Source organism: Nomascus leucogenys, chromosome 18 (genome assembly GCF_006542625.1).
Source record: "Nomascus leucogenys isolate Asia chromosome 18, Asia_NLE_v1, whole genome shotgun sequence".
Lineage (NCBI taxonomy): Eukaryota > Metazoa > Chordata > Mammalia > Primates > Hylobatidae > Nomascus > Nomascus leucogenys.
The window spans coordinates 9,210,097-9,226,716 of NC_044398.1; the positions used below are offsets into that span (position 1 = coordinate 9,210,097).

Sequence of the window (16,620 nt, forward strand, 5' to 3'; positions counted from 1 at the left end):
GTTTGTCATAGATAGCTCTTATTATTTTCAGATATGTCCCATCAATACCTAATTTATTGAGAGTTTTTAGCATGAAGCGTTGTTGAATTTTGTCAAAGGCGTTTTCTGCATCTATTGAGATAATCATGTGGTTTTTGTCTTTGGTTCTGTTTATATGCTGGATTACGTTTTTTGATTTTTGTACGTTGAACCAGCCTTGCATCCCAGGGATGAAGCCCACTTGATCATGGTGGATAAGCTTTTTGATGTGTTGCTGGATTCGGTTTGCCAGTATTTTATTGAGGACTTTTGCATCAACGTTCATCAAGGATATTGGTGTAAAATTCTCCTTTTTTGTTGTGTCTCTGCCAGGCTTTGGTATCAGGATGATGCTGGCCTCATAAAATGAGTTAGGGAGGATTCCCTCTTTTTCTGTTGATTGGAATAGTTTCAGAAGGAGTGGTACCAGCTGCTCCTTGTACCTCTGGTAGAATTCAGCTGTGATTCCATCTGGTCCTGGACTTTTTTTGGTTGGTAAGCTATTAATTATTGCCTCAATTTCAGAGCCTGTTATTGGTCTATTCAGAGATTCAGCTTCTTCCTAGTCTTGGGAGGGTGTATTTGTCCAGGAATTTATCCATTTCTTCTAAATTTTTGAGTTTATTTGTGTAGAGGTGTTTATAGTATTCTCTGATGGTAGTTTGTATTTCTGTGGGATCGGTGGTGATATCCCCTTTGTCATTTTTTATTGCATCTATTTGATTCTTCTCTCTTTTCTTCTTTATTAGTCTTGCTAGCGGTCTATCCATTTTGTTGATCTTTTAAAAAAAACCAGCTCCTGGATTCATTGATTTTTTGAAGGGTTTTTTGTGTCTCTATTTCCTTCAGTTCTACTCTGATCTTAGTTATTTCTTGCCTTCTGCTAGCTTTCGAATGTTTGCTCTTGCTTCTCTAGTTCTTTTAATTGTGATGTTAGCGTGTCAATTTTCGATCTTTCCTGCTTTCTCTTGTGGGCATTTAGTGCTGTAAATTTCCCTGTACACACTGCTTTGAATGTGTCCCAGAGATTCTGGTATGTTGTGTCTTTGTTCTCATTGGTTTCAAAGAACATCTTTATTTCTGCCTTCATTTCGTTATGTACCCAGTAGTCATTCAGGAGCAGGTTGTTCGGTTTCCATGTAGTTGAGCAGTTTTGAGTGAGTTTCTTAATCCTGGGTTCTAGTTTGATTGCACTGTGATCTGAGAGACAATTTGTTATAATTTCTGTTCTTTTACATTTGCTGAGGAGTGCCTTACTTCCAACTATGTGGTCAATTTTGGAATAGGTGTGGTGTGGTGCTGAAAAGAATGTATATTCTGTTGATTTGGGGTGGAGAGTTCTGTAGATGTCTATTAGGTCCGCTTGATGCAGAGCTGAGTTCAATTCCTGGATATCCTTGTTAACTTTCTGTCTTGTTGATCTGTCTAATGTTGACAGTGGGGTGTTAAAGTCTCCCATTATTATTGTGTGGGAGTCTAAGTCTCTTTGTAGGTCACTAAGGACTTGCTTTATGAATCTGGGTGCACCTGTATTGGGTGCATATGTATTTAGGATAGTTAGTTCTTCTTGTTGAATTGATCCCTTTACCATTATGTAATGGCCTTCTTTGTCTCTTTTGATCTTTGTTGGTTTAAAGTCTGTTTTATCCGAGACTAGGATTGCAACCCCTGCCTTTTTTTTTGTTTCCCATTTGCTTGGTAGATCTTCCTCCAACCCTTTGTTTTGAGCCTATGTTTGTCTCTGCACGTGAGATGGGTTTCCTGAATACAGCACACTGACTGGCCCTAGTTTTAACTTGAAATCTAGCCTTCATATAAATAAGTTTAGAAAGAAATGCTACATATGCACATGTGTTTCCCAGTACACTTGTAATTCTATCAATAAATATGTTTTAAAAAGTGTCAAAGGTAATGTAAACTTTGAGGAATATGTATAATTATATTGATACATATTACAAAAATTTATGTAAATATCATATTCTTCCTTTGAAACCAAACTCTCCTTAAAAAGAGTCAAGATCATACTCATCTTTCTGTCTTCCATAGTCTATCTCAAGCTGTCTGTAAAGGACCCTCTTATTTTTCTTTTTTTAATTTCCGGTCTGTTACAGTCTGAAACTTATTAAGAATATTAAAAAAGAATTTCTAGAAAAATGAAATTAAAATGATACAAATGAATTCAACGGAAGTAAAATTCACTGTTAAATTCCTTTAAAAGTTTCTAAATGCTTAATCCTAATTTTTATATTTAATTTCATCACAGATTGATAGTTTGTAGGCTATTGCTTGTGGGTAGACCACATTTTTAAGTAGCACCAGCTAGAGGACCATGCCATTCTATTCTTGTTCAACGATTAATTTATAGGAACTTCCCTTAGCCAGTTAAGAGTCTACTTTGTTTTCTTTTGTTCTTCTACTTACTATTTTTATTATTTATTTTTACATGCATTCCAACTTTAGGTTCTGAATTAAGAACAGGAAAAAAGGACACAAAAATGGATATAACTTGGATTCTGGGTTCAAAGGATTTAGGAAGACAATTTATTTTGAGAATCAATATATTTAAGTAGATAATTAGAATAATATTTGATAAATACTATAATGGAGTATAGAAGAGAAAGTGGTTAATTCTATCTTGAGTCTAAGGAGCAACATTTTATTAAGGGTTAAAAGTAAAATAAAAATTTGCCAGAAGAATAAGTAGGAGAGGGGCATTTCTGGCTGAGATAAGAGAATAAACAAAGGCTTAAAATCATGTATTCTGGGATTGCATAGCATTTGGTATTGCTGGAGGAAAGAAGTGTGCCTGGTGGAAAATTAAGCTGAAAGCTAGTTACAGCTAGCTAGGTTATGCCATGATTAGGATTTTGGATTTATTATGTTAGATTTCAAACTTTCTAATTTGTGGAGAACATTTGTTTTATTATATAACATTGTGTAATAAGTAAAAGTAGCATTTTATTGTGTAATTGTCCTATAATTTTATATGTACAGCATTTTTCAAATAGTCAATCAGTGGTATAGTGGGAATTTAAATCATCAGCTATGCTTGAAAGTTGCTCTTTTATATCAGCTTCAGTGTCCACTATATTTCTGTATCTTATTTTTATTGCATTATATGTGGAAAATTCTGGCTCATACAAATAAGTAGTGGCAAATTGTAATGTTTTTAAGTCATTTGGCCTTTTCAGGATATTCTTCAAATAAACTGATCAAGACCAAAAACAGAAATATTAAGATTTTTGTCAAAGTAGAATAATGAAAAAATAAATGTTTCATTTGAGGGTAAGTGACAGAATCGATTCATCAGTCATTTCATTTTTTCATTGTTTGATGATAAAATTCTGTATCTTGTATCATTCTGAGATATTTATTGATAACATTTTTAAAACTCATACTTTTCTGCTGATTCTGTTAAAATTTCAGAACAGTTGATTTATTTTCCTTGCATGATGAATCTTGACTATAAGAATCAATTTCATTTCTGAAAATTTATTTGCATTATAAGCTTGGTAATATTGTGACTGTATTGTCAAATTGAATTTATTCAGCTTATTAAAGAGCTAGATAATCAAATTGGTTTTCCCTAGTTACTTATATTTGAAAGATACTTATCAGAGTTTTTAAAAATTACATTTAGAATGTGTTTCTTGTTTTTCGAAGAATATTTATATCTTGATTCAGGACACCCAGCTAAGTTTGGTATGAAAAATAAACTTTGAAATTTTCTGTTATTAACCTCACATTAGCTCAGAAAAAATCCCCAACAACTTCGGTGTAAAGGATAGTTTAAATGTGATTATCCAAAACTATTTTTTAAATATCTAAATATCTAATCCTTATTAGTGTGTAATTACTACTTGATGAAATCTGGCAACAACTTTTACAGGCGCTACCATTCCTGTGATTTTTTTTTTTTTTATGTTATCTATTTTCCTCAATATAGTTGTCTCAACATTTCTGACAGTTTAGTTAATGGTGTGTTAAAAAATGATTTAGACCTTAACATTTTCTTCTCCATTGTGTATTATTTTACGATTTCTGAATTTACCTAGTTAAAAAACTTGTGCAAAAGCAAATGTAGAGATCTGACTCATATATATTCTCATTGAGTTAAATTGGAAAGATCTTACATAATCTCAACATTTGAATTAACTAGGTATATGTGATGAATATTTTTTGTATTACATTTTCAGATATGTACCAATATTTTGTTTCAATTTTTTGACAGCAGCTCATTCATTTAACATTTGTTGCAGTATCAATAATGCAAGATTTGATAAGGTTTTCTCTAATTGTGTATGCTTTTGTTCATAGGTGATAACTTTATTCTGATTACATTTTAATCATTAGATTTGCAATAACTTCAGTCACTGTATGTTTTACTGCAAAATTATGGAACTTGTCAGCAACCATATCACTATTTTGCCAAACTTCGTTATAAAAAACCCAATGAAAATTTGTCAGTTTTTATCACTACAATATAAGTCTTAATGATAGATGACTATCATTATATTTTAGCCTTGAGTGACTATTCCTGAAAGCTTCCAGCATCTTTATTTCATTTTGAACATAGTTGCCACTGTGGTCAATATATGCTGAAAACTCAACAGGTACTAATTAATAGTAAGACTTAATATATCTTGAGTCAAATAAGTAACAATATATCCATTTTAAATTTGTCTGTTATTTCCTGTTTTCAGCCAGTTTCATTTCTAGTTTTAGAGATAATTATTTCATTTCCTATACTGGAAAAAGTATAACTTTATCCCAAACAAGAATAACTTTATCACAAATACAATTAGAGAAGAAATATGCAAATTTCATAGTAAAATCTTAATCTATGTAAGAGTGGAAGGGTGAAACAGTTGAACCAGAGCCTTACCTGCAGCTAATTGAACTCTGCATTCAAGTACATAATGTCTTTGTAAAACTTTACTTGAGTGTATACTTGCTAGCTTGAATTTAAACAAACACACATGAAACAGAGCTACACCTTTTATTAGCACATGGTGCCATTTTGTGCATTGAGGTAGCAGGCAAAGTCTTCTTTTGATGTTTACCCAAAATAACAGAGGACAATTTAATATTTGCTGTTTGTATTACAGTTTAAAAAATAGTTTTAAAATAATTAAAAAAGGAAGTTAAATGATAATGTTTGATACACTTCTCAGTTACCTCTTTATTAAAAAATATTTAAGTCATTGGTCAGTGGTTCTAAAAATTTATCACCTAGATGGCTTACTAAAACAGATTGCTGGGACCCATCCCCTGAGTTTCTGATTTCTTGGATCTGGATGGAGCCCAAGAATTTGCATTTCTAACAAATTTCTAGGGGATGTTGGTGTTGGTGATCCAGGGTCCAGGCTTAGAGAAGCAATGCTTTCGGTAGCATGGCTGAAGAAGTTCTTAGGTGGGGAAGAGATATTAGATACTTGTTGTTTAGATACAGTGTTCTGGCATCCATTGGATGAATGAACTGGGATATTGAACTCAAGAGAGTGTAACTACCTAAATGGCAATTATAGATAATAAGTAGGATTTTTAAGACGAGATAAAAATTAGGGGTGGAATTAAACAACATTTCTGAGACAAAAATCTGTTAACTTTGTGATCAAACTGGAAGTGTGGCATATGAAAAAGGAGTTGTTGAGGATGACTAGATTTGCTAGATTGGCAGATGGGGTACATTTTGACACCAGCAAATAAAATAGGAATTGTTAACTGGGGGGAATATTAAAGAGTAGGCTTGAAGACAAGCGATTACAGTTATTTCTGGACAAGTTAGATTTCAGTATCTGTGGAATATCTAGATGGAAATTTTCAGAAGGCTGTTAGAAATATTCATCTGTGTCTCATAGGGAGAGAGTTTGATAATAAAGATGAAAATTTGGTAGTACTCTCTGAGCTATTTTCTCTTGTTATATTTCTTCTTTATCAAGTGTTCCTCCTTCATCTTCTAGTCAGTCTTTGAGACCCATATGAGGTTTCTCAACTGCTCATTAGAGTGAGTACATTAGAATGCTTATGCCTTTTGTGTATGTGTGTGGTGTCTGAAAGGATCGTTTGAAAACTAATTACTTTAGATATAATTATATTTGGTAGGTTGTGGTTATTTGGGGCAGTTAACATGGAAGAAATACAATTAACCTAAGCTCTGTGCTTGATAGATTTCTCCCCCCTTATTTTGACTGACAAGAGAACTAAGTGTATGATTATCTGTGCTTACTGTAGAAATACACTGTATTAATTTTTCCCCCTTAAGCAATATAATCTGTGTTGCATAAAATAAATACAGTGCATAAAATAAATGAACTGTTGGAACTCAAATTAGCAGAAAAACAGTGATAGTGAAGCCTAAAGAAAAATTAAAATCTTCACCAAATCTGTGTCTAAGGCTTTCAAATTGAACATATATGTCCAAGATTTTCTTTTTGACCTTGAACCTATGAATTTTCATGTTTACTAGGGTATTTGTTGAGTGCTAGGCTATAATAAGACATAGTCTTTTTTTTATAAACTTATTTTTCTTGCAGACTCTTTTTGTTTAAGCTTAGATAAACCTTCCATTTTAATAAATGTGGTTTTTTAGTTTTTGTATAACATTTTCAAGCTATGCTAAGGCGAATATTTGAGCCTATTTCTATATATTTTCTTCTGGTGTAATTCAGTATATCCAATATTAATTTATGTGGTGCTTGATAGCTTGATACAGCTTTTTTGGCTGTTATTTTTGGTGATTAAAAAAGGAAGCCCTAATGACTAAAAAAGCAGTGGTTCTGGAATTTGCTGTTTATACTACTTGTTTTGCTAAAAGCTTTACATATTTACATTCTAATGATCAAATTTACAGAATTGAAATTAAGCTTAAAATAATGATAAGCATTCCAAATTCCAAATACAATTTAGCTACTTCTTCTAGAACTTTTGTTTTGCAGTATGTATTGTAGAAGTATTTCTTTACCTATATAATTTTTTTTTTGAGACAGTCTTGCCCTGTTGCCCAGGCTGGAGTGCAGTGGTACAGTCTCGGCTCACTGCAATCTCTGCCTCCCAAGTTCCTGCCTCAGCCTCCTGAGTAGCTGGGATTACAGGTGTGCAGCTGTAATTTTTTTGTATTTCTAAGATACTTATTTTTCTAAGAGCTTCATATGGATCCACCATTGAATGTTTTCCTTTGCTACCGTCATAATAGTTTTAAGAATGTTTTCCAATTTCTTTTCCTAGAGTGTTAATACTTTTCTATTTTAATTTTCTGACATAGAAACACCACCTAGTTTCACTATAATATGATAATATTTTAATGAGAATTTTAAATATATTTCCCTGAATGCATGCATAGTGCTATTTAGTGCAGATAACGTGTGTGTATTTACTTATTTTCATTGCACTGTGAAATGCTGATGTGCCATATTTTAAGAAAATCTGAAATATCTAAACGTAGAAAACACATTAATCAGGGAATAATTATTTTCCCTTCAGTAGTGTTCTCTTGTCAGTTCTGCAGTGTTCTTCATTGTTTCCTTCAGAAGAATTTGACAGAAAGGCAAAATGGCAGTGAAATGTGATACCAACTAATTTGTCTTAAAACAATGGTTTCTTAAGTTATCACTGAAATTTTTATGAGAGGAAGTATATACTAGACATTGGAAATTCAAAGATCCAGAATTTTTAACTTCACCTATTTATAGGCCATGTCAAAGGTAGCTAAATTGGACAATTTAATTATTGACAATTTTAATAGCACGCTAGACAGCTGAATTTCTGGCATTTACCTGTGAGTGTAGAAAGCTTGTTGCCCAGCATTTCTGTCAATGTTTCTTTATATTTTATTTGAGCATACGGAATTCTTGTGAAATGTCAAAAACATTACTTTTAAGTAAAAAATGACCCCTGAGAAAGAAAAGTGTAGGATATAAGAAAACAGAAAGGGGAAAAGGATTTGTTAAAAGTGTTTTACAAAATGTTTGCATTGACTAATGTTATTATATTAATTATATAATTTAAGGTATTGTTTAATTTATTTTGGTGCTAGAATTTAATTGCTTTTAAAATGACTTTTAATCTCACATTATCATTAAGAGTCTGTGAATGCATTGTGTAGGGGATGAAAATGTTTCCTTCTCATCTTAGGTTCATGGCTGAGGCCACATAACAAAAGACAGACTAACAAGAGAAAAGCATACAAATTTATGTAATATAAGCTGTACATGATGTGGGAGCCTTCATAAGGAAATGAAAACCCAAAGAAATGGGTAAAACCTATGTATTTTTTTATGTTAGATTTGATGAAGAGTGGACAGTCATGGAGAAGTATAATTGGAAGAGAAAAGCGTATGATTTCGTGGTAATAAGCTGGTGGGAACTTCACCAGACTTGTTTCTTCAGATTCACCTCTGTGTCCTATGTCTTCAGAGATAAGGATATTCTTTTTCTCCAGGTATAGGGAGGACATATCTCCAGTGAAGGTCTTATAACCTGCCTCAGGGGAGAAGGGTAGGAGAAGGAGTGACCTTCCTGCTTCTGTTGTTTTCTCAAATTCCTTCAGCTGAAAGTATTTTAGGGTACCATGTCTCGAAACCCATTGCTTACTAACATTTTTCTGTTGTAGTCTACTACTTGGTAAATTATATGCTTTAATTGTTTTGACATATGTAAAGACTTTGAAAAGTATCCTTTGTAAATGCCATGGTTATATTGTAATGATCTTCAAGTGATGTTTATAATGTTTATGAACTCCAGAGGGCATAATAGATAATCAATTGGGCCATGGAATAAAGTAATAGAACTTTTGTTAATGTTAATTTTTATATTATCTACAATAAGAAAAAGTTTTATTAATGTTAGCTATAGAGCTTAATACTTGATATGTCAAACTATCACATATACTCTATGTGCATGAGGTACATGTGTATAATTGGTATATGCTTAGTGTTTTGTACATACAGATAGTGATGTACTTTCCCAGCCTGATGTACCCATTCTTGTGTGATACCTTTTCCAACTGTGATAGCCCTTAAAACAAAGTATCTAAATAAACTGAATTTAGAATTGGTCACTGAATTGCTGTGTCACAAAATGTTAAACCAAGTTTATCAAAATAAGAACACATGTTCATATATTTTTAGTAAATGTTTTTATTCTGAAGTAGATAAAAATAAAATATTTAAAATTATTTTGTATTTTATAATTTTAAATTACTATTTTGTCCAGTCTATAATGTTCATAATATATTAGTATATATATATATATATGTATAATTTATAAAGAAATGACTGCACTTATGAGTACACTGTCAACATTTTTTTTTTTTTTTTTTGAGACGGAGTCTTGCTCTGTCGCCCAGGCTGGAGTGCAGTGGCGCGAATCTCGGCTCACTGCAAGCTCCATCTCCCGGGTTCACGCCATTCTCCTCACACCTCAGCCTCCTGAGTAGCTGGGACTACAGGCGCCCACCACCACGCCAGACTACTTTTTGTATTTTTAGTAGAGATGGGGTTTCACTGTGTTAGCCAGGATGGTCTTGATCTCCTGACCTTGTGATCCACTTGACTTGGCCTCCCAAAGTGCTGGGATTACACGTGTGAGCCACTGCGCCAAGTACACTGTCAACATTTTTTATGTAGGGGTATGAGATGAAAAGAGTTTTAAGAATAGATTTGTATTATATTTTTGCACGTCTTGCTTTACACAGCAAGGTATATCTGTAATAAAAAAACCAACCAATGTATTCAAAGATGGATTTCATTACACAATTATATACTCTTTATTGTCAAAAAGATTTCTTAAATGCGTATTTTAACATGATGTTGTATATAGCAATTTAGATGAATTCCCTGGGCTCTAGAGGTAAACAATTTAAGATAATTTTTAGTTATGTATAATTTTTAGTTATGAAATCTCAATCTAGGTGCTCATCAGGGAGCTAAAACAACACCACAAATTTAGAAGCATCTTCCTATTCACTGCTACCTATGATAGTCCTCTTTTCCAAAAGGTGTTCTCATTATCCTCCCCAGTTTCTCAGGCATTGACCTTCAGGGGCATTCTTCACATAAAATATTAAGATAAAAATCCCTTGAATTCTATCTCCTCAGTGGTCTGATCTGCTTTTACATCTTATAACTTTATAACTGATTAACAAAATTTCCTTTATGATCTGGCCATCACCAATCTTCTGTTCCTCCAGTCCCATCTTATTCTTTCTCTGAAAATAATCTTTTGAGAATAAGTTTTCAGTACCTGTCTTCCGTGTTAAGAAACCTTAATTCAAATGCAACATATATATGGACTTTCATGAACCTTATTGCAGGGACTTCCATGAATCTCTTTTTAGGGTCATTTGGTTTTGGCATCTGTCACCCTGTTGTGCAAAACTTCATCTGGCTGACTAGTAAGCTGTACTTTTTTTTTCCTACATTTTGTGAGTTTCCTTTCCAGAATTTCACTAAGTTCAAAGTGAACTGCTTTTCCATGTATAATGCATGTCTGTACCTTTGTGCCAGGGCAAGCATTCCCTGCTTTTACTCTTCTTTAACATTTATAACCATCTTCTTCTTTTCTGGCTGTGCTACCATATTTATTGTCTTTGAGTCAACACTTTTCTCTTACTTATTTACGATTGTATATGTTGGTTACAATTACCAACAATTCCAGGGCCTACTTTCCTTTACATTTGGTCTTAAAATGTTGCTACCTGTTTTCATTGACATCTACTTTATCTCCAACTATTTTGTGCTCTTCTTACATGTTATTTATATTCATTACTTTTTGTTTTAACCTAGGTCGAATAGTGAAGTTTAATTTGTGTGTTTTTATTGCCAGCTACTCAGGGTTGTGTTTGAGGCTTGATTTGCATTTATGTCCTCTTGTGGTATGGAGCACAGAGATAGAATGGGCACAGGAAGATGAACTTAGATTTCTTTATTTTTTTTTAAGTATTTCTAAAGCAGTAATCTTTTTTTATTATTATTATACTTTAAGTTCTAGGGTACACGTGCACAATGTGCTGGTTTCTTACATATGTATACATGTGCCATGTTGGTGTGCTGCACCCGTTAACTCGTCATTTACATTACGTATATCTCCTAATGCTATCCCTCCCCCGTACCCCCACCCCATGACAGGCCCCAGTGAGTGATGTTCCCCTTCCTGTGTCCAAGTGTTCTCATTGTTCAATTCCCACCTATGAGTGAGAACATGCGGTGTTTGGTTTTTTTGTCCTTGTGATAGTTTGCTGAGAATGATGGTTTCCAGCTTCATCCATGTCCCTACAAAGGACATGAACTCATCCTTTTTTATGGCCACATAGTATTCCATGGTGTATATGTGCCACATTTTCTTAATCCAGTCTATCATTGATGGACATTCGGGTTGGTTCCAAGTCTTTGCTATTGTGAATAGTGCCACACTGAGCATACGTGTGCATGTGTCTTTATAGTAGCATGATTTATAATCCTTTGGGTATATACCCAGTAATGGAATCGCTGGGTCAAATGGTATTTCTAGTTCTAGATCCTTGAGGAATCGCCACACCGACTTCCACAATGGTTGAACTAGTTTACAGTCCCACCAACAGTGTAAAAGTGTTCCTATTTCTCCACATCCTCTCCAGCACTATTGTTTCCTGACTTTTTAATGATCGCCATTCTAACTGGTGTGAGATGGTATCTCATTGTGGTTTTGATTTGCATTTCTCTGATGGCCAGTGACGATGAGCATTTTTTCATGTGTCTGTTGGCTGCATAAATGCCTTCTTTTGAGAAGTGCCTGTTCATATCCTTCACCCACTTTTTGATGGGGTTGTTTGATTTTTTTCTTGTACATTTGTTTGAATTCTTTGTAGATTCTGGATATTAGCCCTTTGTCAGATGAGTAGATTGTGAAAATCTTCTCCCATTCTGTAGGTTGCCTGTTCACTCTGATGGTAGTTTCTTTTGCTGTGCAGAAGCTCTTTAGTTTAATTAGATCCCATTTGTCAATTTTGGCTTTTGTTGCCATTGCTTTTGGTGTTTTAGACATGAAGTCCTTGCCCATGCCTATGTCGTGAATGATATTGCCTAGGTTTTCTTCTGGGGTTTTTATGGTTTTAGGTCTAACATTTAAATCTTTAATCTATCTTGAATTAATTTTTGTATAAGATATAAGGAAGGGATCCAGTTTCAGCTTTCTACATATGGCTAGCCAGTTTTCCCAGCACCATTTATTAAATAGGGAATCCCTTTCCCATTGCTTGTTTTTGTCAGGTTTGTCAAAGATCAGATAGTTGTAGATATGTGGCATTATTTCTGAGGGCTCTGTTCTGTTCCATTGGTCTATATCTCTGTTTTGGTGCCAGTACCATGCTGTTTTCATTACTGTAGCCTTGTAATATAGTTTGAAGTCAGGTAGGGTGATCCCTCCAGCTTTGTTCTTTTGGCTTAGGATTGTCTTGGCAATGCGGGCTCTTTTTTGGTTCCATATGAACTTTAAAGTCGTTTTCTCCAATTCTGTAAAGAAAGTCATTGGTAGCTTGATGGAGATGGCATTGAATCTATAAATTACCTTGGGCAGGATGGCCATTTTCACGGTATTGATTCTTCCTATCCATGAGCATGGAATGTTCTTCCGTTTGTTTGTATCTTCTTTTATTTCGTTGAGCAGTGGTTTTTAGTTCTCCTTGAAGAGGTCCTTCACGTCCCTTGTAAGCTGGATTCCTAGGTATTTTATTCTCTTTGAAGCAGTTGTGAATGGGAGATTACTCATGATTTGGCTCTCTGTTTGTCTGTTATTGGTGTATAAGAATGCTTGTGATTTTTGCACATTGATTTTGTATCCTGAGACTTTGCTGAAGTTGCTTATCAGCTTAAGGAGATTTTGGGCTGAAACGGTGGGGTTTTCTAGATATACAATCATGTCATCTGCAAATGGGGACAATTTGACTTCCTCTTTTCCTAATTGAATACGCTTTATTTCTTTCTCTTGCCTGATTGCCCTGGCCAGAACTTCCAACACTATGTTGAATAGGAGTGGTGAGAGAGGGCATCCCTGTCTTGTGCCAGTTTTCAAAGATAATGCTTCCAGTTTTTGCCCCTTCAGTATGATATTGGCTGTGGGTTTGTCATAGATAGCTCTTATTATTTTGAGATACATCCCATCAGTACCTAATTTATTGAGAGTTTTTAGCATGAAGGGTTGTTGAATTTTGTCAACAACTTTATATAAAGAACTATTATAAGTAAAACAAACAAAGTATAAAGTATGTTTTCAGCATGTAGAAATATTAAATTTAAAATCTTCTATCCTGCTAGGAGACTAGACCTTAAGTTAACACTAAAATATTGTGAAAGTTGATGACTGCTGCCATTTAAATTCTGTGTTACTATTAGGGTAGATGGTATAATTTGAGGTGACAGTTCGTAACCATTCTAAATAGTCTAAGTGGTTACAAGTTAAATAAAGTTATATTTTATCATGTAATGAGTCTGTGTATGATGACTTAACAGAACCCTTTTATGTGGGAGCTTTAAATTTCTCCTGTCAGTCAAACTAGAATTACTTTAAAAAGAAAGAGGAGGAGAATTTCAAAGTCCTGGATTAGTGCAAATTTAGTTTGGTTTCATTCCCATGTCAACTGGGAGAACTCAAGAACCAGATTCCCAGTTTATGTTGATTTTGTTCCCTTTTGTGTGTATGTCCTTTTTATTTTATGTGTGACCTTTTAACATTGGCTTTAATCTGATATTTTTTTTTTCTTAACATATTACTTATTGCCAACATTGGTAGGTAGTGCCATCTCTACTATGGTTTTAGTCATATATTTATATTTTTATGCTTCTATATGTCAGTTTATTCATGTGTTTATCATTCACTCAACAAGTATTTATTAGGACCAGGTGCTCATTTAGTCAGGATCAGTAGAAAGGAGTCTCATAAAGTATTTTTTTTTTTTTTTGAGACAGTTGCACTCTTATTGCTCTGGCTGGAGTACAGTGGTGTGATCTTGGCTCACTGCAACCTCCGCCTCCTGGGTTCAAGCGATTCTCCTGCCCCAGCCTCCCAAGTAGCTGGGATTACAGGCACCTATCACCTAATTTTGTATTTTTAGTAGAAACGGGGTTTTGCCATATTGGCCAGGTTGGCCTTGAACTCCTGACCTCAGGTGATCTGCCTGCCTTGTCCTCCCAAAGTGTTGGGATTACAGGCATGAGCCACTGCTCCCGGCCTCATAAAGCTTTTAAAAGAACATCAAGGGAATATACTTAAAAGTTTCACTAAAATAAGATAAAATTATCCCAGTTCCTTGTGGACACTGTATTCATGTTATCCTGATGTAACAGCTTTGTCCCATGTGACATTCTAGATCATGAATGTGAGATTGATTATGTGTGGGTTGGCCATGGGACCAAAAGGGAAGTAGTTGATTCATCTGTTTTCCACAGCATTTTCTCTGTAAAAAAAAAAATTACAGCCATGTTTTTCTTTCACCAAGGATGAGATTTCCTAATTGTTCACATTATTAATAATTGTTTTTATTCTTTAAAGTTCTTAATGTAGTCACCTGTTTTGTGAGCTAATCATGTAAAGCATATTTGTGAGTATTTTTCTCATGTATTTATCTTCATGTGCTCTGTTAAAAGAATGGTATAACATGCTAGTTACCAATATGCTAGAGTATTACAGAGTTTTATGTGTAACCTATGTTCATAATCCTACTTCAGCTAATATTTTTCAGGCAGAAAAAGGCAGAAAAAGCAGAAAAAGCTTTTCAGTAGTATGTGGGCCGGAGTGCATTGGTCCTCATGGCACAGTCCCTCATGGCTACTTCAGCTAATATTTTTCAGGCAGAAAAAGGCAGAAAAAGCTTGACTTCTGGGGTGGCAGCAACAACAATGGGGTTTGAATTAGTATTAAGCCATAAGTCTTAGCCTGATAATTTTTCTGGCTTTCATAATATAAATTCCTTAATACTACTTGTAAGTTTAGCCTGTCTTCGGTCACTGGGAATAATTCTGCATCTGAGAACAGATACTGTAAGGAACTTAAGGTCAGGATTTTATGGACTTAGCACTGAGTAATTCTTGGCATTACTTTGTCCTAGTACATTAATTCTAGTAATTAAACTCTTATTTTAACTTCTTTGATCAAGCACCTTCTTATATCTATCTCTAGCAATTGAATCCTCGTGTTTTCATCTATAAATGAATCTATCCCTTACTTTCTTGCCCAAATCCTAGTCCCTCCAGCCTAAGGTTCTATTTTGAATACCAGGATTTTGCCTTTCATGGTTTCTCATGGGTAGAACTGTACAACTTGCCGGTAAGCCTCCTTGATACAAACAATAACCTTATAGCCTGATCTCCTTCCCATTGCCTTTTGTTAGACTACTTATACTCCATGTCATACTTTGTCTACTGAATGGGACTTCTGCCATTTGTAGGCTGCGAGGTCTCTATCTGTCTTGATTATCTCTCCCTTCCTATTATTTGGAGTTCTCGTGATTGGCATCTCTGCTTCAAAGGTCTGTCTAATCTCTGGATCTCTGCAAACTGACTCTTAATGGTGTAACCCAACCTAGTCTAACTGAGTCTCTGTTTTTACAGTAGCCAGCTAGAAATTCTGGAAATTCTGGAAATTGCCTAGTTCTGGAAATCCAACAAACCAAGCAAACTCAGTGAATACAACTCATGTTGTGATTAGGCGTAGAAACATTTAGAAGCACATTTATTTAATTCAAATTTTTATACTTGTACATAAGGGAGACAGAAAATTGTAAAAGTATATAACTAAAAGCTGTTATGCATTTCTTTTTTATTTTTTAGTAGTTTTTGAAGAACTTAAATCCAAAGAGACAAGAAAAGGATAAAAGCACCATTGGTTCATGGCAAGTTATTACATTTTAAGTGATTAACTGTAAGTGCACTTTATCTCCTGCACTAGTCATGTTTTTGACTTCCCCAAATTATGGAAAGTGTGACATGCTTCATTAACATAATACTTAACATTACAAATAGGAAAAGATGGGCTTCTTTAGCAAAACAATACAGCAAGAGAGCCCTTTTCTCAATGAATGATAGGCTAACACAACAGAGATCTTTCAGTTAAAGCAGAATCTTAAGTAAGGTACCTAGCTAATGTAAGGTACATCTTAAGTAAGGTACCTTAGCTGTATACATTACTTAAGAATATCACAGAGGTGGCTGGCAAGATGGCAGCATAGGAACAGCTCCAGTCTGCAGCTCCTGGTGAGATCAACGCAGAAGGTGGGTGATTTCTGCATTTCCAACTGAGATACCCGGCTTATCTCATTGGGACTGGTTGGACAGTGGGTGCAGCCAACAGAAGGCCAGCCGAAGCAGGGTGGGGCGTTGCCTTACCTGGGAAGCGCAAGGGGTCAGGCAACTCCCTCCCCTAGCCAAAGGAAGCCATGAGGGACGTGCCATGAGGACCAGTGCACTCCGGCCCACATACTACACTTTTCCCATAGTCTTCGCAACCCGCAGACCAGAAGATTCCCTCAGGTGCTTCTGCCACCAGGGCCCTCACAGTGTAAACAAAGCTACCAAGAAGTTCAAACTGGGCAGAGCCCACCGCAGCACAGCAAAGCCGCTGTAGCCAGACTGC

General features: G+C 34.8%; 1 protein-coding gene across 2 annotated transcripts in view; it reads left to right on the top strand.

Moving 5' to 3' along the window:
• PHYHIPL (phytanoyl-CoA 2-hydroxylase interacting protein like) overlaps positions 1-16,620 on the top strand; it is an 81,154-nt gene that overhangs the window by 10,150 nt on the left and 54,384 nt on the right. The window lies entirely within an intron of this gene.